At 34.4% G+C, this 26,360-nt stretch overlaps 1 long non-coding RNA gene and 1 pseudogene across 1 annotated transcript; both read left to right on the top strand.

The window, feature by feature from the left end:
* Nucleotides 1–1,081: 1,081 nt before the first annotated feature.
* On the top strand, nt 1,082–4,192 carry LOC133319337 (uncharacterized). Its single transcript, XR_009752983.1, has 2 exons — nt 1,082–3,075; nt 3,772–4,192. It is a non-coding gene; the product is annotated as an uncharacterized LOC133319337 (long non-coding RNA).
* Nucleotides 4,193–15,563: 11,371 nt separating this feature from the next.
* Nucleotides 15,564–20,540, top strand: LOC133319323 (uncharacterized; annotated as a pseudogene).
* The last annotated feature ends 5,820 nt before the right edge of the window (nt 20,541–26,360 follow it).

The following is a 26,360-nucleotide window of genomic DNA, read 5'->3' as shown; positions in this document are numbered from 1 at the left end:
TTGCATGGAGGAAGAAAGTGAAACTGTTCATATTTATTATATTGAAATAATGTTTGTAGTTATTTTTTTGTGTGTGTGAGCTTCTGCCGGTCGGCTTTATCGATTTTTCATCCTACTGCTATTCACAGCGATACTTTAATCACAAATCGCTATTTCTTTCCACTGTGAAGTGTCTTCCTCTATAGAGAGTATACTCCTCCAGTACAGAGACATCATAATAAAAATAATAATAAATACAAATATCGCAACTAGTAACATATGAGACTCCAACATCCTTATTTATTATAAAACTTAATTCTCGATTGCGTAGTAACCGAATAAGTTAGGTTATCTACAGAAATTATAACATAATTTGCTCAACCATTGCCTCAAGGTTAGGAGAACATAACCTTGTAGGCAATGTTATGAACAACGTACTCTGACCTAACTCAAAACATCCTTTACCAGGGAGAAAATCCAACTAACTTGTAGTTCCATAGTGCGTTCACTACAAAATGTGTGGTGTACTACTACTACTACTACTACTCGAGTCTTATGATTATTTCCTGGTTTCCCATCCAATGACATAAACACGTTCTTCGTTTTAGGTCCGTATCCTGACACTGAGTGATTTTTTTTTTTTATTTTGTGCCCGGAAGTTGATTTGCTGAGCTATTTAACACAAATTTAGAAATTCTTAACCATAAATATATTGTAAACTTAGCTTTTTTGACTTATATAAAATTACTTACTTAAAAACACTTTAAAATTTTAACCACTTTAAAATGCAAAAAACAATATATTCTGTTAAAGTTACTTTTAGCTCTACCGGTCCTAGCAATGTAAAGAATTTAACCATGCGCTTTCCATGCTTTCTCTCTGTTGGGATTAAAACCATTAAACAAGATTTCCACTCATATTTACTGGGTTTTAAAAATTTATATTAAAATCAATCGAATAAATTTATATTTTACTTAAGTAATTTTACTTATCCATTGGTCGAAATTGTAACAAAAATTTAGGTCATATTAATTGTAATTATTAAATGTTCTGTTTAACATATGTATATATCGGCGCAAGCAGCTTCAACGACGGATGCAACATGAAAATAACTGGCACCAATTATTATAACACCTTATTGGTCGTCGTTACTATTGTTTAAAGTAAAACGAAATCAAAGAGAATAGAACTATGTTTGAATTCTGGTTTAAATATGACGTCTGGACGCACGACAGGAGACTGCAGAGTTCAGCGAGTGCGGAGCATAAAGAACCTTCGAGAAATACAAGAACATTTAGAAGAATTGAAGTTTCATTTTAAAATATCTGGAACTTACTGAAACAAGTGACATTAGAGAAGTCAGCGAGGCTGGCGTCCTGTCTTAAAAATAATGAATTTATAATAAAATCCGATATCAGAAGTGGGATCGCTCCTGTGATCAGTTACTGCCGGTCTTTGTGTATTTGTAAATCCTGATCCAGCTCAAGAAAATAATCATCCGGAGAACTTGCGTAATGAAGAACGCTCCTCAGTCTTTCATGCAAATGATGTCAACAATGCAGAGCGTGACCGAACGTTTGCTACTAAAAAAAACAAGGGATACGATTAAAATTACTAACAAGATCATATTAATTTTATCATCTTTTGATCCCGGTGATAGTGTGTGTGTTCGGGATTGATTCAAACGCATCTTTACGGCTGTAAATACGTACCAAATCAGTAACTACGACATTCGAATTAAAGTCTTTTAAAGGAGCGAGCTAGAAAGTGTGCAGACGATTGGTTAGTTGCAACATCTACACAAGAGGCATTACGTGAGACCATAGCTAACATTTGTTATTATCCTTTGAGCTAACCTCGTGTCCATGATGTATTCTGAAGAGAACCATGAGATTCTGTAGGGAAGGCTTGTGGTACCGTGACAAGACAATTATACACCACCGATCTGGAGAGCGTGACCTCTGAGCTAATCACGTGTTACCCTTGAGCTAACCACGGGTCCTTGATGTATCCATAAGAGAACCATGAGATTCCGTAGGGATGCCTTGTGGAGCCGTGAGAAGACAAGTCTACACCACAGATGTGGAGAGCGTACCTCTGAACTAATCGCGTGTTACTCTTGAGCCAACCACAGGTCCTTGCTGTATCCTTAAGAATACCATGAGATGACGTAGGGAGGCCTTGGGAAGACTTGAGTAGAAAGATACTCACTCGATCTATAAGAACTTGCATGATTTTAATATCAAACTACTGAGACCATTGCTTTATTTAAATACGACAATAGACATACTCTTCACAGTAATATTTGCAACATGTCTGGTTAACACACGGCAGTGCCTCTACAAAAACGATGCTGTAATTCAAACGAAAGCATACTCGACTCCAAAATCCTGATAAAATACATCTATTGTGAATATAACTAATTTCTGTTCCTTTTCTGCTAACCGTGGTCATGCGTTTGAATCGTGTTTCCGACGGGAATAAGGAGATCACGCCGAATTTTAATTTAATACCAGCTGGTAAATGTACTCTTAAATAAAATGCAAGATCGCAGTGGTGCGTTATACAAGAATCAATTGCAAATGATATCTCTGGGTGTAGAAAACAAATCGTAAACTATTTGCGTGGATTGAGATCGGACCTTACTATTTCAATGAAAAGTTAAATAGTTATTAATGTAGAAATAATTTTCTATAGTTCCAGGTTTTGAAACGACTGCTGATATTTTAACCGGAGCAGATTTATTACGTGATAAGAATACATGTGGAAAATTTAGTATCCTTGCCGATGTTTTGCACATACGAACAAGTCAATTATGCTTAAGGGAGATATTGTAATAATAAAAATATAACCCCAGAAATCGGATATCCCTATATTTAAAATTTTGTGAACTATACAAAATCCAGAAAATAATTGAGAATGATTAATATCTTGTAAAGTGATTTTAGACAATGGATGACTTCGAAATGTGGCACATGACCAGCTACGAATGTGGCACATGACCAGCTACGATGAGACTTCACAGCATCTGAGGGACGACACAGAATTACTAAGCAAGCAGTTAGGTGGACGGTTCGCCTACCTAATAGTTATCCGGTGAGCGTATTTCATTTTGTTCAAATTGCTTCATTCAAACGCATTACCATTAATCATTGCTAGCAATGTGATTGTCTAACACTTAGTTTGAGATATATTACTATAAAAGATGCATTTGGCGTGCGGATCCGAACCATAACAAAAAAAAATTAAATAAAAATAATAATAATAATAATTAATAAAAAATATTATAGACGGGTGGAGACGTCTTACGAAAAAAAAAAAAAAAATATTGTACATGGGTGGAGACGTTTTACGCCAAACAAATAAAGAAAAAAATATATATATATATTGTACATGGGTGGAGACGTCTTACGCCGAACAAATAAAGAAAAAAAAAAAAAAACAATTATGTAGACGGGTGGAGACGTCTTACGAAAAAAAAAAAAAAAATTGTACATGGGTGGAGACGTCTTACGCCAAACAAATAAAGAAAGAAAAAAAAAAAAAAAAAACTAATGTAGGCGGATGGAGACGTCGTATGACATGTTATGAATGTTCGTGTGACGCCCCAAAGCCATAAGTAGATTAAATAATTGGACCTGATATTATGATTTCGTCTCACGATGAGTCGTAATAAACAACGTAACCCATACGACAACAACAAATTTGTTAACCATAACTATAACAATATAAAGTTATCTAGGTTTACTGTGGAAGTACCTAGACTACATAAGTATCTCTCTGTTATCACAGAAAACAATGCAGAGCACGCATCAGTATAACCGTATCGGCATGACTTCGGACGATGAAGCATCAATTCTTGAACCTGGCCCATACTCTACGAGACCTGCAACGGGTACGAGAAAATAACGAAAGCTAAGCAAGAGAGAACACATCACCAGGCAGGTGCAGAGCACGCACCGCCTGCCAGAATGGCCGTATCGGCGCAAGCAGCTTCAACGACGGATGCAACATGAAAATAACTGGCACCAATTATTATAACACCTTATTGGTCGTCGTTACTATTGTTAAAAGTAAAACGAAATCAAAGAGAATAGAACTATGTTTGAATTCTGGTTTAAATATGACGTCTGGACGCACGACAGGGGACTGCAGAGTTCAGCGAGTGCGGAGCATAAAGAACCTTCGAGAAATACAAGAACATTTAGAAGAATTGAAGTTTCATTTTAAAATATCTGGAACTTACTGAAACAAGTGACATTAGAGACGTCAGCGAGGCTGGCGTCCTGTCTTAAAAATAATGAATTTATAATAAAATCCGATATATACATTACAGTTCAAATGAAATCCTACAAAAAAAATAAGTTTGTATCGACTATCATGAAAAAAAAAGAATTCCCGAGTTCGACTATCATAAAGAAAGGGAATTCGAAATTTAACTAAACTAGGGTGTATAATATCAGAGAGCATAAAGAGAATTATACCAAACTTGTTTTCAGTTTGGTCATCATTTTATGTTTCCTCAAACTAATGAAGCTGTAAATACATGTGTTATTAATCGTATTTTCAATGTACTCTTTGTGTTCGTAGCATCCTCGTAGCAGATATTGCTTTAGCATTATGAATACTCGGTACTTTAGTTCTTCGGTGTTTTTTTTTATAAAAGCGAATAAAGGTAGAAAAAAAAATATTTTAACATTAAAAAAATAAAATAAAAGAGTAAATATACTCTTCCCAGCAATTTCGTAGAATTCTCGTCTTAAATTGACTCTTATGAATTTCTGATCTCCCGTATGAATGAATGAATGAATTTAAGTGACTACATTAGTAGTGACTCAGCACTACGATGATATCATTGATGACAAACACAATGAATTACAGTATGTTTCCTTATTTGCTCACTGAGATCTTATGTCAAATACTTTTTTCCTGCGGAGATTTTGTTATAAATGTACATACATGTTGCAATGTTATGTAAAGTTTGAAACCCTTCCTTGTTTATATTGAAACAGTGGGCCGTAGTGTCAGTGTTGTATATGCATGTCGGAATAGCGTGCTCAGGACTGTTTTCGATATCAATTTCTTATGATTTGATTAATTATAGTAATACAGACTTTACAGTACGAGATTTATATTCAAGTTTCAAGTGTTTCAGTTCACATTGTTTTCTCAAATTATGCACTCAATAGAATAAATATTTGCTCTTAAACCACTAATGTCTTTCGAGATTTTAAAAATATATGAAGGAGCTTTATGCGATAGCATAATAATGAGCTTTATCCTTAAATATATTTTTATGAAATTGACCTTTTACTAACCAAAAAAGAAATAGGAGTTTTATGACAGACAATTGTATAATAACAATTAAATAAATTATTACTCCTTTTTAATTATCTCACTATTGAGGCTCTGAAATGTACATTTAATTTACATTTTTACATATATTAATCGTACGATCAATACTCTCTCTGTTTTCGTAGCCACATCGTAGCATAGTATTAAGTATAACATGTAGCTTCAATCACCTGGTACATGCATCACGAAGTAAGTGACTTAAACTATGTTTCACGTTTTGTTTTTAAATTCCTTCTTGTTTTAAAATGAACTGCTGTGGCGCTACTGAGCTCGTAGCGCCACAGCAACTCATAACATCTTACCAGGAGAACATGAAACTCAGAGGGTTATGTTTTGTCAGAGGATGAAAGTGAAACTTTTCAAATTTATTACGACATTATTAAACTTGTGTTTGTGTGTTGGTTATTTTTTGTGTGTGTGAGGTATCTGATTTTCTTTCGTTCTTAATGTAAAATTTTATATTTTTGCTACTCAGTTCTAAAAAGTTAATATATTATATATATCTTTTATTAATTATTAATGTATCGACACAGATTTTCATTCTTAAAGGAAGTTTCTTTACCTTAACCTTTTTCCTTATTTCGTAATAGCCATGTGGTTTACGAGTTTTAGAAACCATATTAACGAGAAAGACAATGTCAAAGCCCAATACAATGTATTTTGTTGGTATGAGAGAAACACGTTCCTTTGACGAGATCTCAGTTTTTCCTTTATATTCTTTCTTTCCTTGACAGTCGAACGTTAGTGATTTAATAAAAAAAATCATTTGAAATAACGTCAATAGATTTTGTATTCATCTTATTGCTATTGATTATTTAATATGTAATGTTTCACAGAAACCCTCCAGTCACAAACGGGTATCTCTTACCATTCTGTAATGTATTGCTCCATTCGCCTCTATTAGAGGACGTAGTAGAAAATATGGAATAAATACAATTACGGATCTTTACAATATGAGTATATGACTAAACGTACCATTGCATAATAATCGGCTTAGCCACAAATTTGTCTATCTAATGAAATTTTAACAAAGTTTCCAAGCACATAGTATGTATGGTCATTCAGTTTTATGTATGTACAAGGTGATTGTTACGTAACACTGTGCCGTTAGGTCAAAACATCTCACCAGGAGAACATAAAACTGTTTCGCTCTATAGTTTGCTTAAAAGTGTGATGTACCCTACTCGCCTCTCATAAATTTCTGGTATCCCATCCAATAAGATAAACGCGACTGAGGTCGTCTATAAACGATATCAACACAAACTACAGAGTGTTTTTTAATTGTTGATAGAGCGCAATTTGGTTTGCTGAGCTATTTAAAACAATATTTAAAAAGTCTGTTATGAATATGTAATAAGAGAAACAATTGCCAAGTTGTTGCTCTGTAAAGAGAAATTTATTTTACAGAAAACGTGTCACAAATCATCTACCATACACTTTTTAATAAACTTAACATATTTTAAAGAAATACAATGTAAATACTAACCTGTAAAGAGAAACAACATTAAATGCTATTGCTTCAAACAATCTTATTTATTTATAGTTTCTTATTAGTTAACTTATTAGTAAGTAATTAATTAAGTGCAATCTCCATATTAGACAATCCAGCAAAAAACCTCCCTTTGCCGTCACCACAGATAATATATGGAGAATGCGCGGTAAATTTAAATGACGAACCAAAGAGTTTCATTTACAAATATATAAAAGTTAAACGTCATAAATGAAACTAGTGTTATTCGGATTCACTACGCGGATTTTATTATTTAAAAACTACATAATCCCACACACACGGATATAGGAAACCCACACACACAGACAGATATCTCAATGGTAACTCACACCACCACCCTGTACAGTTAGCTACCGTTGGCAAATCTTTGTTACAGAGATCCCAACACCTTTGTGATGCGGACCACCTAGAGGCCGAGCTCCAGCATGTAAAACATGCTCTCACCATCAACAACCTGCCCGTGCCTCGCCAGCTTCGCAAGAACCACCTGAAGCCACCCACAGTTGAACGACAACCTGCGATACTACCATATGTGAAGGGAGTTACTGACAGAATAGGCAACATTTTGAAGAAGGTTTCCATTAAAACTATTTACAAACCACATAAGAAAGTGAGCCAATTTTTGAGACCAATCAAGAGTAAAATTCCTTTACAACAAGCGGGTGTATACAAACTCGACTGTGACTGTGGCTTGTCATACATTGGACAGACGAAGAGGAGCATCGGTACAAGGGTTAAAGAACACATCTCAGACATCAAAAGCAGGCGCGCGTCGAAGTCAGCAGTGTGTGAACACACAATGGACAAACCAGGCCACTACATTCGTTTTGATAAACCTCAAATCCTCGCTCGGGAAGACAAGTATATACCGAGATTAATTCGCGAGGCTATTGAAATTAAAAAACATCCCAATTTCAATAGAGAACATGGCTGAAATCTATCAAACACCTGGGACCCCGTTCTTAAAAATATAAAATCCCATGTCCGAAACCACACCGCAGGACCTCAAGACACCGTGAGCGCATTCTGCCGGCATCCAGAGCGGTACGCCAGAAAATTAAGAAATCGATGGCGGTAGATGATAAATAACAAGGACCAACTGACAGACATTCACACCTCGTCTGCCCGTGATCACGGTTGCTGCAAAGTAACCGAAACGTCGGGATTATGTAGTTTTTAAATAATAAAATCCGCGTAGTAAATCCGAATAACACTAGTTTCATTTAAATGAATACTCGCGAAAATCTTAGATCTCATTATTTGAAGAAAGAAGAATTGGCTCACTTTCTTATGTGGTTTGTAAATGGTTTTAATGGAAACCTTCTTCAAAATGTTGCCTATTCTGTCAGTAACTCCCTTCACATATGGTAGTATCGCAGGTTGTCGTTCAACTGTGGGTGGCTTCAGGTGGTTCTTGCGAAGCTGGCGAGGCACGGGCAGGTTGTTGATGGTGAGAGCATGTTTTACATGCTGCAGCTCGGCCTCTAGGTGGTCAGCATCACAAAGGTGTTGGGCTCTCTGTAACAAAGATTTGCCAACGGTAGCTAACTGGATAGGGTGGTGGTGTGAGTTACCATTGAAACGTCCACCACTGAAACATTGAAACCACCGAAACGTCGGGATTATGTAGTATTTTTTAAATAATAAAAATCCGCGTAATAAATCCGAATAATACTAGTTTCATTTAAAATGTCAAAAAACTGTTTTTCTTCGGAGTTTTTTAGACAAATGTTGTCACAATATATTATATTAAGTTAAGACCTCTTCCTTTTTGTCTTGCATAAAAATAAAAATATTTCAATTTGTTCTCTTGGTATACAATGTTATAAAGAACATAGGAACTATAATATGGACACTTACATAACTGTAGCTGGATCAATAATAATTTTACTTTTCATAGAAATCTCGAATCAGGTTGTACCACTCCTTCCACCTTATGAAGTCCTGGTTCCCATATCATGAAATAAATGTGACCAAACAGCGCTTCGCTATAGAGATAGATAAAAAAATTATATAAACCCTTGGTAGGTTTAGTTTTCCTTATTAAATATTATTATTAGTATTTAAGAAATTATTTTAAAAAACTTCTTTTGATCTTATTACAATCTTTCAGACATTGTTCTTACTAAATTAGTTGTTATCAGAATTATATGGTTGGCAAGCGTAATTTTATTTTATTTTACGAATAAATATTTCCTTAAGCATAGAATTAATATTTTTCTTAAATAGACTTGTTCTATTTATTGTATTGTACTTACTATAACAACATTTATTATTAAAAGTTTTATTAATAATACTGAGCTTATTTGTACTTTTTGTAATAAAAATATGTAAAATTTTGTATACAAAATTTTCCACGTAACCTCAATATTTATATGAAAAATTCAAAAAACCTAGTTTTTACTTTTATCTTTTTAGACTAATTTTTTTAATGAAGTTTGGTGAAAACTTATCTTTTTATGTCCCAAATACGCTGTAATTTATGTGATTAAAAGTATTTATTTTCTCACCTTATTCTAAATTAATATCGGAAAAGCCCAACAATTTTTACATTTTTGAATTTTATATAAAACTATGCCATTTCACTTTATTCTATAGCTTTATTTTTGTTTTGTCCGAGATCAAGAGAAACCAGTTTTTTACCCTTAAAGACTATACCCGATTCCCTTGTCGATCTCAGATTGCTCTTTAATTTGTTTTCCTTCCCTTCCATTTCTTTAATATTTTTCTCCTTTCCCAATGTGGTTCATCCATTTCTGGTACATCTATATGTATATATATATATATATATATATATATGTGAGAGCGAGGGAACCTCGTGGGAGATCCTCGTGGAACCTTGGCCAGGACCCTAGTCCTTTAAAAGGCTTTAGAGTCTGGGCGTTAAGTACCGATGACGATGGACAGGCTTCCATTTCGAAGCAAAGATAGTCTTTACTTAAATGATACTTGTTTATTGCTAACAAATTCTTACAATGAATGTCAAGAATTGTATAGCGGAGATTCTACCACTGTGACTCCTAAGAGCGACCAATGTAGAATGAATTCAGTACGATTATGCTTTGACTTTTATATGGTAAATTCTGTATTACAATTGTGGGTCCTTGGAAAAAAACGAATCACCTGATGTATTAATAAAATTATTAACATCGGTGAAGTGGGTAATTTGAAAACAATTATAATGAACGAATACACGAAAAGGAATATTTTCGATACGAGAAGGCTGTCAGCGCGACATATATATATATACCAGAAAAAATGGTTTCTCGTATATATTTATTTAAAAAATATCCTTGACAAATTCCCTGACAGCTTTGATTATTAAAAATATTTTTTTACTGGTCTTATAGCTCCAACGCAACTTATAACATTTTACGAAAATAACATAAAACTGTGTAGTTCTATAGTGCGCCTCGCTACGAAATATGTGATGTACACTACTCTTACGATTTCCTGGATCCCATCCAATAACATAAAGGGGACTGATGTTGTTCGTTCAACTACGGTGATGTTTTTAATTGTTGACAGGCAGTGGTTGAATTTAAATGGTCTGATTATTTCATTGAAGAAAAGGAATTCCCTCCCCTATACGAAGTTTAATCAAACTAGGATATATACAGAGATCACAAAGAACAATAGTTTCATTTTGGTCATCGTTTTATATTATATGAAGTCTAAACCCCATTCTTTATTATTTAAGACGAGGAGCAGTGGATAGTCCAATTTGTCTTGTGAACAAACCAAAATACCTCAATTTGTTCTCTTCATATGCAATGTTGTAAGAACGTAGGAGCTATACTATGGACATACATACATAATAATAATGTATCGAGATAAAGAATGAGACAGAAATATACATACTATTTTATATTATCGGTCTCTCCTCTTTGTTCCATACTTCGTAGCGTCCCCACTCCCGTCTTCTAAGCATAGTCGCCTGTAATTAGTGAGCCAAAGCGAGAGAGCACACTGTTCAATACTTGCTTGTATTTGAGCATTTAACGTGTGTTAGTATATGTGAAAAGTACGTGAGCTAATACTACTTTACACTGTATGCGGGGCTGCGTATTACAGCTTTGTAGTAAGATGTCAGCGTGGTTTGTTATTCTTTAACAGTGTGTTTGTGAGTATTTTTATATTTTGTTGTGCTAAATAAAATGTGTAACAATCGCACTCAATCAACTACGAGATCAAAAACGGTAATAGATGCAGTATTCCAAAGATATATATGTATATAACATATGTTAAATAATATATCTTTTAAAATTAATCAAAATACTTTCATTTTTCAACGAATAAACTTTGTAATTACCCTACCCTTGTATATCTTCATCTCATTCTTTCCTCGATTTACTGAAGTTTCACTTCTATCGTGTGTGAATCGCGCATACACCTTTTTTATTTTAGGTTATCTATTATTTTCATTTTCAAAAATAACAAGCCGTTGGTTTGTAAGTTAAGCATCTACTTTGAGCGACTGCTATTAACCTCGTGTGGCCCCTTTATAAACTATAAATAACTTATAAACTAGTTATAAAAATGTGAGCAACCCTTGTGGAATGAAAGCTCTCCTTCATCAATGAAGGTGGTGGTTGCTCAACACGCATTCATAATATCTTACCAGGAAAACATAAAACCGGGCGGGTGATGTATTGTTAGGGGATGAATGATAAATTATCCAAACATTGCACACTCCTAAGGCGATATTCCAGTTTACCCGCTTCAGGTCTCTAGGATGAAAAAATCTATAGTCGTAATTATTATAAAAAACATGACTCACGAACCTCAAAAATTTCGAGGCCTATTTCATTTCAATTTTAAATATTTTTTTGGTTTACAAGTACAAGTACGAAAAAAGGAGGTTAGAAAAAAATTACCGACTTAAAATTGTTTGTAGATAACTTACCTATGTAGGAATGCTTAGAGACTATAACAGAACTAAAAAATAAAAAAAAAACGATATTTTCTGTCTTAAATAAACTTAGATATACCAAGTATTTTTTTAAGTTGTTGCCTTCCCCAAACAAAAGAAAAAAGCTAATTAATTAACGAAAAACTGTAAAAACTATTAAAATCATCATCTCTAGCAAAACTTAAATTACGTGCAGCCCCAAACTCAAATTTGACGACATAAGAAGACGCAACAAAAACATGACGCCACAACACCCAGTCCCGAACAAAAATCATAGAAAACTGTCGTTTTTGAGAATTCTAAAAAAATATTGAATTTGAATATTTGTCAAGTACCCAATTTCTTGAGGTCGTCCTATTTTCCCTTTAAAAAGGCCAGGTACCGTGTACAAAACTTAACGAAATCTATTTTGGGTTTGAAATACCTCCTGACGGAAAGATCAGTGACATTACATTAATAATACACAAAATGTTTTAACTTTTATTCTCGGGAATTTTGAAAAACTAAAGAATTTACATTGGTGAGTCTCAGAACCAGTCTGAACAAACTCACACATACATAAAATTCAACCAGCTTCACTTTCATCCTCCAGTGAACGTCACCAACTCGGTGTTATGTTCTCCTGGTAAGGTGCTATGACTTGTGGTGTCGCTTCGATAACAACAAATTCCTTTTTTTTACATTCTCGATCGAAGCTGGGAATTTGATGATTTATTTATATTATTATTATTTTTTTGTAATTTAGTATTTTTGGCATATCATATACATATATATAATAATAATGTGTTAAATGCGCCGTGCAGCCAACTTCAAGTCTCCAAGGCAACTTAATTATCGCGGTTTTATTATTTCTTTGTCCGAAAGTTACTCAGGAAAATATTTATAGAAAACAATATATATTTTGTCTGACGTTGGCAAATTCTGAATACATTATTTATGTATCTTATACCAGGTTGAAAAATTAAATAAAATATGTCGTTAGTTCTATCTGTTCTGGCACTAACTTTATAGTGAATGTGATGTTACTAAAATAAATTTTAACTTTTTTTTAGAACCAAGACCAATTTGGAACCAAATAATAATAGAGAGTTTTACCATAAATTAAAACTTACCTATTATTTTTTCATCAATATCCGGAATCCATCTTGAGTCAAGCGACCATCTTTCTGCCTTTCGCCAGCAGTTTTAGTACCTCTCTGTATAGGCGGCGCCACTTTCTTTATATTGAGACTTATATAAAACACCCAACTCATGGATATTCTTCATTATAAGACTCATGATGCACCAGGTAGATTTTACCTGGATTCCGGATATTGATGAAAAAATAATAGGTAAGTTTTAATTTATGGTAAAACTCTCTATTATTTGTTTCGTATCAATATCCGGAATCCATCTTGAGTGATATGTTTGTTATCTCCTGGTGTTTTATAGAAATTGTTGACGCTATAATGTGTAGTAGATTAAGGTGAATATAAAAAATTTATATTAGATTGATTTCTATAACATATTTCAATGAACTGGGTTGAAATAATGAGAAAGACATAGATGATGAGTTCGAATTACGTGAATTATAATCATTTAATTCCCTCTGGTAGTAATTTTGCAAGGTGTGAATCATTTTCCAATTACTAGTTGCTAGTATTTGATCTATAGGAAAGCTTTCAATAAAATTAAGGGAAGCCACGGCTGATCTTACTGAGCCTGGTGACACTTCAATATCAGCATCTTTTAAAAGTGACTTTACCCATCCACCAATCATTGTTCTCGAAACTGGTTTTACCACACCTCTCGGTGTAATAAATAAGTGATTTAAATCTTTTCGTCGATCCGAACTCAGAGTCAATACTCTTTTAATCCAAAAGTTCGTGTTCAAGTTTTGAATGGGATGCGGTCTTAACCTCCATCCGGATTGCCTATGGTTTGCATTGTCGGTTTTGGAACCAAAGGCTGGCCAAAAGATCAAATTATCTTCCTCATATAATAAACTCTTATCAATTCGCAAGAGCGTGAGAGCAGCTAGCTAATTTTAGTTAACTCTCAATCGAGAGCGCATCGTACGCGTTCGCTTTTATATTTTGGTATAGGAAGCGAGGGCACGTAACGGTGGCTGAATTCTACGACCGGAAGCAAGTAACAGAAGTGTCGCGGCATGCCTTGAAACATCGGAAAGGCTATTTTCATTAGGATTGTACGAACTCATAAACTAGCAGCTTTTTTGGGTTCCAGATAGGTGACTTTGCCTATTTTTCGCGTGAGATTGATATTGCTCTTAGAATATGTTTAATAAAGAAATCCGACGATAAATCTATATTATTTAAGTGCGTAAAAGTTGAAATTACCGATTTATGAACAAGAATAGTTCTATATGCTAGACCTATATCACAATGAAGATGAGCTAGGTACCGCGCTACTTGACTTCCGTTCGGAAATTTATGAGCCATGCTGGTTTATATGTATTCAATGTAGAATCTCTCCAGCTTGACCGAAGCAACCGTTGCTCAGACTCCGTCCATCCTGTTAAAATTTCCTGCCAACCGAAATCAGCCAAGCTCCCAGTTGTAATTTTTGAACTTCCGGTGGGTATGTTCCTGTTCGTGTGTCTAGAAGTACACGGTTCAGATCTGGAATTAGATATGGGGGACATATGGTTCGGTTCTGAAGATCCGATTGCCAAAACACCTTTTGCCATTTCGGAGCTATTATAATATGAAGTCTTTTGGCTTGGTTCATGTGAGCAAGTACCCTGGGGATTAAATTGGGTTGTGGGAATAACCATATTAGCTTGTAATCCCAAGAGCGACAAAAGGCATTGTATCTGCCCGGTATATATTGTGCTATTAGCTGTATGTTCACTTTGTCTAGAACCGATAGATACCGCCGAGTTTGTTCCAGAAGCTTCAGAGACCGAATACCTACTTCCTTGTTTATGTACGATATAACGGTCCTGTTATCGGTCTGAAGAAGTATTTGTGAGTTTTGCAAGTGATCCTGTTCGAGTTGAATAGCTGCTAAGACAGCAAACATTTCTTTTTTGTTCACATGCCATGATTGTTGACGTTTCGTCCACGTTACTGATATGCTGATTTCGTTGAGCTGTGCACCCCAGCCTGTGTTGGATGCATTTGTTGTCAAAAGGTTGGTCAATTGAGGTATTTGAATCGGCATTGACCCTGTTATTTCTTTCAGCCACCATTCCAATTCCGACTGTACTGGTTGGGGAATACTCACGCGGCGGTACGGGCAAGTTTTCGGCAACTGTCGACTGTAGTATTGCAGTGTTCGACAGTGATGCCGACCCCTGCGAGTTACAAAACTCGCAAAGTTGAGTCTCTCCATAATGGACTGGTATTGTCGGAGAGACCATTTGCTCTGTTTGAGCAGATACAGAAGTGCCTTGCGTAGCGATAAGCACTTCTGCCTCGACAGGGACTTTGTGTTTCGTTTTGTGTCCCACGTTATGCCGAGAAACTCGAGGCATTGTGTCGGGGTTAAGACCGATTTCTGAAAATTTATCATCCAGCCTAGGGTCCTCATCATCCTTAGCGCCCATGCTATATCGTCCTGTAAAGCCGATTTGGACTGGTTCGCAAGGAAAAAAAAAAAAAAATCGTCGAGATATACTACGCATCTGATGCCGTGACTTCTCAACAATTCTGCTATCCAATTGGTTACCGATGCGAACGTTCTTGGAGACGATGCAAGGCCGAAAGGTAAACAGGTTATTTGTAGCAGCTGGTGTTGATGCGGATCTTGGTGGTAGTTAAACCTTAAGAACCTTCGATGTTGTTTTAATATCGGAAGGTGAAAATGGGCCTGTCTGATATTTTACCATCCAATCTTCGAGCTGCAGAAAGGTTGGCACTCGAAAATGATTGAAAAGGCGAAAGGATTTTATCTACACCAACATGTTCAGTTGTTTGAGATTGAAGATGGGGCAAAATTCCCTGTTGGGTTTGGGCACTAATAAGAACGTTGAACGGAAGCTGGGAGATGGCTCCGCACGTTCGATCACTCCTGTTTTTATCATGCTTTTGATTTCCGCTGACATATTGGAAGTAGTTTTTGTTCTGTAATATCGCATGACTATTTGACTTGGATAAATGAGAGGAGGCTGAAGGGAGAAGGGGATTCGAACACCACTTAATAGTTTGCAAATTTTTTCCGGAGCTCCAAAATTGCTCCGAACATTTTGAAATTGTTTCAGACAACCTCCTCGAAAACTCAGTCATTCGCCACGTTTATGCTTAAATGAGAACTGAAACCGAAATTTCCGGGACTTAGATTTGTCTCGTAATTTATTAGACATAAATCTGGGGTTGCTGGACTGCTGCCGCGGCCGTTTTCCCCTTTTTGAAAGGTTTTGACGAAAAAAGGTGTCATAAGGTTGTTTACTAGTAGAGGCTTTCGGATTTTGATATAATATATCTTTAGACTTTAGTTTAGACTCATAGTTTGAGTTTTCGTGTAATTTATTCACCCCTCCTATTTTCTGAAGGTAATCATGAATAGCTTCACTGTTAAAAAGATATTCTGAACCTGGGGGTATTTTATAAATAACATCGCGACTTGGGGGTATTTTATGAATAACATCGCGATGAAATTCTTCCGTGATTTGTCTTAACAGTGCTTCCCTTCGTAGAATCTGCTCGTCTACCGCACACTATTTGTAATAAGTCATCCGTTATCCTGCTATAGTTGGAATCTTTTGAAAATAATGATTCGATTTTATTAAACAATGAATTTCGAGTAAGTGATTCTTTTGATTCACTCGCCCAATTGACAAATATCTGCAATGTTTTATGTAATTCCGCTTTTTGATTAAGTAAGGCATTAGTTAATCCAGCGAACGAACATTCTAATAAATAAGAACGGGGATCATCCTTTAACATTGCCGATTCATAACGTTTTAATTCGTCGTTGACAGATGATTCTATAAATTCGGGGGTAGCTAAATATTTCTTTTGTGAATCGGAAAATTTAATAGCATACCAATCATCACAATTAAATCTCTAACTCAATTAATTTTTGAAGGTATTTATCATTTGCTTTTGCAAAAACCGGATCTTTCACTGTTGTACTAATCTCCGATAAATTTTTTTTTGTTTAATTGGGGATTGACAACAGGCCGCTCTAAATTTAAATGGTTTGACTGTGCTGTGTTATCATGCTTTAAATTTGTATTCTCGTTGCCTTTCGTTAAAAGATTTGTTAAGAAGGCAATTTGTTGAGATAAAAATTCAAAATGAGCGTAACTTACAGTATTTGTCTTTTTTTTCTTTTTTCTCGATTTGCTGGACTGCCACCACAACTATCAGACGACACATTATCACTCTCACATGAACTTGTTGATGATGACCGTCTCCATTTCCGAGAAGTGGATTTTTCTTCAACACTTTGGTTTTCCATTTTATCAACAGAGAGGTTACACAAACACTTAAAACACTTGTAAAGTAATTTCGCGTTAAACTTCACCTTCACTTGCTGACTTGTTAAAGGCGCGAAAAACGACGCTATAATGAAGAATATCCATGAGTTGGGTGTTTTATATAAGTCTCAATATAAAGAAAGTGGCGCCGCCTATACAGAGAGGTACTAAAACTGCTGGCGAAAGGCAGAAAGATGGTCGCTTGACTCAAGATGGATTCCGGATATTGATACGAAACAAATAATAACCAAATAATATATAAATAAATAATAGTTAAAAAAAACTAAAAAACACGTTTTTTATAGAAAACCGAACTAAAAAATAGAAAATAAATTTTAATAAATTTAAATTAAGAAAATATGTTAAATATTTCAATAAATGTAATGTAATTTCAACAAAAGCGTGGGGTGCATGCTGTCAATAGTTATAAATATTTTATTGACAGATTATTAATTATTATTATTATTTAGAGATTGATTATCATCAATTCGATAATATCTTAAGCAAACATGGAAACGTTGCTTAGGTCACGTTTATATCATAATCTGATGTACCAGGCATTCATAATCCTGAAGTAGTGTACTACGATCTGCTAAGGAAGATACGTACGATACATTTTTATTTTACACATATGTTAGTGTATAGTCTTAGCAGTCTAAAATACAAAAAAGTCATGAATTAAAATTTTATATGAACAAAAAAATATATGTTGATCTAGACTATATACTTTACAAGTCTTTGCTCTTTTGTCTCACAATAGTATGAGTTTTATTGTTTTTTATTCCATAAAGTAATACTTCGATGGATAAACTTTATTAGTAATTACTATGGGATGAAAATCCTACTAACAAATAATTTAAAAATGCTATGTTATATTATAATATTTATTTCACTTTTGCTGCTATCAACACAATCTCAAATGTCTATATAATTTTGCAGCGCTTTACAAAAATACACATATGTTTACTACTGGCGCCACATTGATAAGAAATAAATTGTTCATGAGATAGTTATGAACTGGTTGGGTTTCTATGTTATGAAATAAACACTACATAATCTTTTAATCACCGGAATAGGAAAAACAAAATTTACATTTGTAAAGCTTTAAACCAGCCACACAAGCTCACCCGCACATAAAAACAAACAGTCTCGCATACACGCGTTGAATATAATAAATATGGATGGTTTCACTTTCATCCTCTTGTGAAACATCACCCGCTCGGTTTTATGTTCTCCTGGTAAGATGGTATAAGATATGTCGGTGACAAGATCAACTTTTGGTGGAGCAATAAACGGGACATCATATTCCTTTTATACCAAATTTTTGTATAATGTATCTCTAATAACTATCACAATCATAATAGTTTAACCAAAAGTTAAATATTCGTATTACATTAAAGATATAGTTAGTTGTATGTGGCTCATTCCAAAAAATTCTAATTAATGTTTTTATAATTGTACTGAATTCGAGACTAGATGATACTCACAGAAATTATATAAAATAAATAAATAGGCATTACAGTTAAACGATTATATATCTGACTTAATTTTATTCAACTGTAGAGGAATAATGTTCAGGGATATTTAAATTAGGAACTTTTATACACTATTAAACTATATTCTTGTTAGAGTTTCTTAGATGAGCGACATTTAAACTATAAAAAATTTTTACATGCATAAACAATTATCACACACACATACACACATGTTGAATACAATCAAAAAAAGATTCACTTTCATCTCCTGGGCCTAAATATTAATAGTTGTCCTATTATGACAGATGATATATGTAAGCTATATTGTTGTTTATTTTTCAAACGGCCAATTAAATTAATATGAATATTGTTTTAAATGTTAGTAAATCAATATAACTTGAAATAGGAAAATATCTAATGAGATATTAATTCGACCCTGCAACCTCCGGGAATAGTGCGATGAAATTATAACAAGAAATATGATAAGGCTTAAAAGAATTGAGGTTGATTATTAAACCTAAAAACAATAATTCAGGTAGCGGTCATCGACGGTACGACACGCATACGTCGTCTACCCATTCGTACTAATTAATTAGTTATAACAAATTAAAAGATATATTTTTGAAGTGAACAACTATTTTAAAGTGTATTAGATACTCAAGTTTAAATGTGCTTGATAAAAACTAAAATAATAAACATTAAAACTTAAAATTAAGGAAAATATCGAAATAATTGGTGTAAACTAGTGGAGTCGCCAGTGTGTTGTACAAAACGCGTAAGCGGCACGGAATACGCGGCGCTTACGACGTTCTGGACGTGACATTTTTATAAAGCAAAGTAATACTTATGCAGTGTTTCTTTTTGTTTAGCTTCCTCACGTTATAAAACAAAATGGATTGCAAACAATGTATGGATATGTTAAAACCTGAGGTATCTATTAAATACGTTAAATGTCAAGGTAACTTCCATCACGAATGTATTGGATTATCAGAAGGTGATTTTAAGAAAATGTTGCCAATGAATAAGGCCAAATGGAAGTGTCCTAATTGTAAAATTTCTAAAAAGATTGGTCAAAGCAGTCCCCAGGAGCTGACCGCGTCTCAACCGCATCCTATTTTAAACGTTGATGCAAACTCTTTAATGTCTCATTTCGATGAGCGTTTAATAGATTACGCTCAACTATCGAGTCATTCAAAACTTTTATAACTGACGAATTGAAAAAAGTTACTGATACGGTCAAGAAGTGGACTGAAAGAATTGTAAACATCGAGTCATCTGTAAAAAGTGCTAATGAAAAAATAGATAATTTTGAGGTCGAATTATCTAAAATCCATAGTTTGCAAGCGGAATTAAATAACTTAAAGACATTGATCAAGGACTTAAAGGAAAGCCACAGTAAGAATGAGCAATGGGTTCGGCGCTCTAATATACAGATTAATGGCATACCTCAAAAAAAGGGTGAGAATTTAATAAATATAGTTAAATTACTTGCTGAAAGATCAGACTTTAAATTGTGCCCTGATACTGACATTGACTTTGTTACTCGAGTAGCCACCAAAAATGATTTGGACATTAAAAAGCCTAAACCTATTATTGTGAAGATGCAGGCTCGATATGAAAAGGATGATTTCTTGTCATCACTTCGCAAATTAGGAAGCATCAAGGCGTCTGACATTGGATTTCCAGGGCTGCAAAATCAAATATATGTTAATGATCACCTCTCCACGCGTAACAAAAGCATTATTGAGAGAAGCCAAACGTCTTTCTAAGGAAAAAGGTTATGTCTATTGTTGGGTCCGGAATTGCACGATTATGGTACGAAGAACAGATAACTCGCCCGTACTCCACATTACATCTGAGGAATCTTTAAAAAAAATCTCATAAGCGTTAACTCGTTATTTAATATTTTTTTTTACTAACTTAATTTATTATAGGCAATCGTTATATTTTTATATTCTCATATTTTTTATGTAATTCTTTGCATTATATCATACTTTATACCTTATAATCGAATTAAATTTGATGAAATTGCTATGCTTGTCGGTGGTTATGAGTCTAAATCTTGTGATAAGTTAATTTTACTTCTTCTATATAATAAGTATTGGATAATGTTATTCGAAAACTTTAATTGGATAATTCGTAATAAACAGAATGCATATTTGTATATTTTTCTATATCCGCCATGATTTTGAATATTTTTTACCACAACGTTCGTGGTTTACGTACCAAGATAAAACAATTTTATCTTAATGTATTAAATCATAACTATGACATTATCTGCCTAACAGAAACGTGGCTTTTGGAAGGTATTTTTGACGAGGAATTATTTGATACCCGATATACTGTATATCGTAATGACCGTAAATATGACTGTCTTGATGTGGAGAGAGGGGGTGGAACATTAATAGCTATTTGTAAGGAATTTTCTGTAGACATGTGTATTAAAGAATTTTCACCAACTCATCCTCATGTCGATATTACATACTTAAAAATTATATTGCGGCACAATTTACCACATCTATATATATAAAAATGAATTGCTGTTCGTTAGTCTCGCTAAAACTCGAAAACGGCTGAACGGATTTATCTTCTTATGTCTTATCTTGGTCTTGAATTATTCGTGGAGGTCTAGGGAAGGTTTAAAAGGTGAGAATAATTCGAATAATTGCCGGGAAAATCCTGAAAACAGCATTTTTCTATTTCTCATACAAACGTTTTCTAAATAAAATGCATAGTCAATTTGTAGTTTATTACCGCTGCATAAAGTTCAAACACGCCTGCGCGTTGGAGGATCTAATATCGCGTTCTGAAACTCAACAAAAGTGAAAGTGAATCGCGAACGCGACAAAATTGCATAGTCTCAAAAAACATAGTACGTAAATAGTGGTCAGCTTCGAGAAACTCAATTTTAGCTAACTTCAGTTGTTAATCTGTCAGATGTTTTTTTCAATAAGATATATAGAAATCAAAAGATAAATCTTAAGTTTTGTCACAAACTAAATTATAAATCTTAAGTTAAATTTCTGAACGCCATCATAATATTTGACATTAGATTTGACAACCAACTAATATGTCAATACATCCTGTCGCATTTCAGAGCACGGAAAAAAAGTATTATTACGATATTATATCTATCTTTGTGGCTACGTGCGCGAGAACTTTCTTTACTTTGGTGATCCTTTGTGATAGTGACATTCCAAGTAATGTGCTCTTTTTTGTGACAGTGACACTTTACTGCTAAATGAGCGGCAAAATTTCTCACTTTGATTAATTACAATTTACGATGCCGAGGAGAAGACGACCTGACTTAGGTCGTCGTAGTCAATCAAATGTGCGAAGAGCTACCTCACGTGCTAACCGCACTGATGACCAGTGACAAAAAGATCAAGAAAATAGTCATATTGCTATGTCAGAATTGCGTTCTTTAGTGAGTGACAATGTCGGAGATAGGCTTAGAATGCAACGAGTTCGTGCACATCAAACGCAACAACAGCAAGCTAAACATAATGAAATTGAGCGAATCCGCAGACGCAGTGCTCCTGTGATTCTTGAACGAGCTGCATTCCACTATGATTCGACAATAGATTATTGTGCCGACAAATCGGTAACAATTGGGGAAATGAAAACAATTTGTAAATATTGTAAGGCGTTAAAAAACACTGGTGAATCTACTGGATTATGTTGTGCTGAAGGCAAAGTAAAATTGCCACAATTGGTCCCACCACCAGATCCTTATCGCTCTTTAGTTTCTGGGATTGGAAATGATTCTAAGCACTTCTTGACCAACATTCAGTAATATAACAACTGTTTCCAGATGACATCATTTGGTGCTATACATATTATACAAGACAATTTCATGCCCACTTTCAAGGTATTATATAAGAATATTTTTTTATATTATTCAAGTTTGTACTAAAATATATATATCGGAAATAATTAATGGACAAATTTATAAAAATTACAGATACAAGGACAAATTTATCACTTACTGGGAACTCTTTTACCACTACCTGATGCAGATCATCAATTTTTACAAATTTATTTTATGGGCAATTCAGATGCAGAAATTAATAATCGTTGTGCTCACAATCCAACAGTGAAGAGAACCATTGTCCAACAATTACAAATGTTTCTTCATCAGTATAACAATTTAGTAAACATGTTCAAAATAGCATTGGATCGAAGCCATCTGATAGCCATAATATTATTATTCGAGCTGACAAAACACCTGCCGGTGAACACACAAGGAGGTTCAATTCACCTACTATTGATGAAGTGGCTGTTGTCATTCTGTTGTCAGGTGATTTTCGTCAGACTCTTCCAGTTATTCCCCGATCAACTGTTGCTGATGAACTAAATGCATGCCTAAAATCATCAAATTTGTGGCAGTACGTAAAGACACTCCACTTAACAACTAACATGCGAGTATTTTTGCAACAAGATGAAACTGCAAATGTGTTTGCGAAGCAGTTGTTAGACATTGGAAATAATAAAGTTGCAGTGGACACCTCGACCGGATTCATCACATTACCTATAGATTTCTGTCACATCACAGGCTCAAAAGTGGAGTTTATTCAGCGAGTTTTCCCAGATATAGCGCAAAAGTTCAATAACCATAATTGGCTGGGTGAACGAGCAATATTAGCAGCGAAAAATAAAGATATCGAGGATCTTAATGCGACAATTCAGAATTTTCTTCCAGGACAGTTGGTTTCCTTCAAATCAGTCGACACCGTAATGAACCAGGATGACGTAATCAACTATCCCAGTGAGTTCTTAAATTCACTGGAATTGCCTGGATTACCACCTCACAATTTGCAGTTAAAAGTAGGATCAGTTGTCATCATGCTGCGTAACATTAATCAACCTCGACTATGCAATGGAACAAGACTGGCTGTGAAAAGACTGATGAATAACGTCATTGAGGCGACAATCATAAAAGGAAAATACAAAGGAGAGGATGTCTTGATCCCGCGGATACCGATGATTCCAATGAAATTACCATTTGATTTTAAACGTTTACAATTTCCAGTACGTCTGGCCTTTGCGATGAGCATAAATAAGTCGCAAGGACAGTCGTTAGAAGTTTGTGGAATCAACTTGGAGTTTCCCTGTTTCGCGCATGGACAATTATACGTCGCGTGTTCGCGCGTCGGAAAACCGTCTTCTTTGTTTCTTTACGCACCACAAAACAAAACAAAAAATATAGTTTATGAGAAAGCTTTAAATTAATTAACAGACTGTATTTTAACAGGATGTGTCTGTGAATATCAAATTTAAACCTTATAAATAGCCAGTATTTCAGGAAAACTCTGTTTTCTAAGTAAGCAACATGATGTATCGTATTAAATACGAATATAAATATTAAAATCGATTTGTTTGTTTTAAAATCATTTTATACAAAAGATTAGGTCTTTTATTTATCGATGAGGCAGTACGCAGCCTGCCGGGTCAGCTAGTAAGTCAATATTTCTTTTCTGTTGCTATTTTCCACAAAATTGTTACCAGGCTGAGTCACAATTGGAATTTTCCGAGTTTGTTTCTGACTTAATTATTCATCATCCATGTCAAGGCATTGTGATGGTGGGTGATTTTAACATAACTAAATCGGTTTGGTTATATAGTGATGATAACCGCTCTCTTAATATTTCAAATCCTTCTGTGGATGTTATAACATATCAGTTATCTGCATTTATAAATTTTACAGGCCTGCGTCAGTTTAATCACATTCTTAATGTAAACGGTAGGTTATTGGATTTAATTCTTTCAAATTTACACTGTGATGTATCTCGTACCGCCCCTGCTCTCTGTCTTATGATAGATATTTGTTCAATCGAAAGGAATTTAAGTCCTAATAGGCGTATTGTTCGTTTATATCACAAGGCTGACTACGAGGCTGTTAGTGCTGAATTAAAAAAAGTTGATTGGGAGCTTCAGTTAAATAATAAAAATATAACCGAAAGAGTTGATATGTTTTATCAAATCGTGGACCAGATCATACAATATTTTATTCCATCAAAAGTGATTACTGAAAACAATAAATATCCTTGTTGGTACTCTCGGACACTAATTACCTTAATAAATAAAATATTAAAATGGCATAGGAAGTGGAAAATTTATGGACGAATATATGATTACAATAAATTTTCGGACCTTCGGGCTCAAACAAAAAATATTGAAACGGATTGTTATAACTTATTCGTAGAGAGAACAGAACAGAATATATATTTTAATTCTAAGCATTTCTGGACTTTCATAAAATCTAAGAAAGATCATAACAGTCTGCCGGATACTTTATATTATAATAATGAATTCAGTTCTGATGGACAACAAATCTCGAATATGTTTAATCACTTTTTTAATTCTGTTTTTGAATTGGATTCAGGGTCCATGTCGATCATATCGTCTAACAACTCTCGCAATCAGACAATAATAAATTCACTTGAGATTACTAATAACAAAGTAGAGCATTATCTTTCAAAGCTGAATATATCTAAGGGTAGCGGCCCAGATGGTCTACATCCTATTTTTCTAAAAAATTGCAGCAAGGCACTTTGCACTCCTTTAACTATTCTCTTTACAAAGTCCTTGAACACGGGTTGTATGCCACAGGAGTGGAAGAAATCTTTAATCACACCTATTTTTAAACAAGGCGATAAAAATAATGTTAAAAACTGCCGTGGCATTTCAAAATTGTCTGTGATTCCTAAGATGTTTGAAAAAATTATTTTCGATACCTTGTTTCCGTTATTAAGGCCTTTACTTATACCAAATCAACATGGATTCATCAATAAACGCTCAACTGAGTCAAATCTTTGCGAATTTCTTGATATAGTATTGAAAGCTATGGAAGATGGTCACCAGGTGGATGCCGTGTTCACCGATTATTCGAATGCTTTTGATAAATTTCTCATAATCTGTTGCAAAAAAAACTAGATAACATCGGTGTACACGGCGATCTTTTGCGATGGTTGACATCCTACCTTCGTGATCGTACTCAAGCTGTCGCAGTTAAAGGGTTTACTTCTACTTTTGTACCTATAACATCCGGTGTGCCTCAGGGTTCCCACCTTGGTCCCTTATTATTTAACGTCTTTATCAATGACTTAACATGCTGCTTCTTAAACTCACAGTTTTTACTCTATGCCGATGATACAAAAATTTTCAAAGTTACAAGAGATAACCAGGATTGTATCGAACTCCAAAATTATCTAAATAGGTTAGGACAGTACTGCAAATCTAATGGTTTACAACAAAATTTGGCTAAATGTTGTATTATAACATTTTCAAGAAAAAAAATGCAACATCATTTCAGTTATTCAATGTTTGGTATTAAATTGCGAAGGGTAACTGAGGTACGGGATCTTGGTGTACACCTTGACAGCCAACTCGTGTTCGATAAGCATATTGAAAAAGTTACTTTAAAATCTTACCAAATGTTGGGCTTCATCTCAAGGCAAGGTACTGACTTTAGGAACCCCAATACACACATTATACTTTATAATGCTTACGTTCGGTCACACTTGGAATATGCATCGACTGTATGGAATCCATGTTATGCTAAGTATATTCAAGCAATCGAAACAATTAAAAATAAATTTCTTAAAAAATTAAAATATAAATTTGGTCACGATTTGCCTACTCTACTGTCCTTGAAAACTAGACGAGAACATAGAGACCAATTGTTTCTATTTAAAATTATTA

Source organism: Danaus plexippus, chromosome 17 (assembly GCF_018135715.1).
Source record: "Danaus plexippus chromosome 17, MEX_DaPlex, whole genome shotgun sequence".
Taxonomy (NCBI): Eukaryota; Metazoa; Arthropoda; class Insecta; order Lepidoptera; family Nymphalidae; genus Danaus; species Danaus plexippus.
This window is presented reverse-complemented; position numbering and strand designations above follow the sequence as displayed.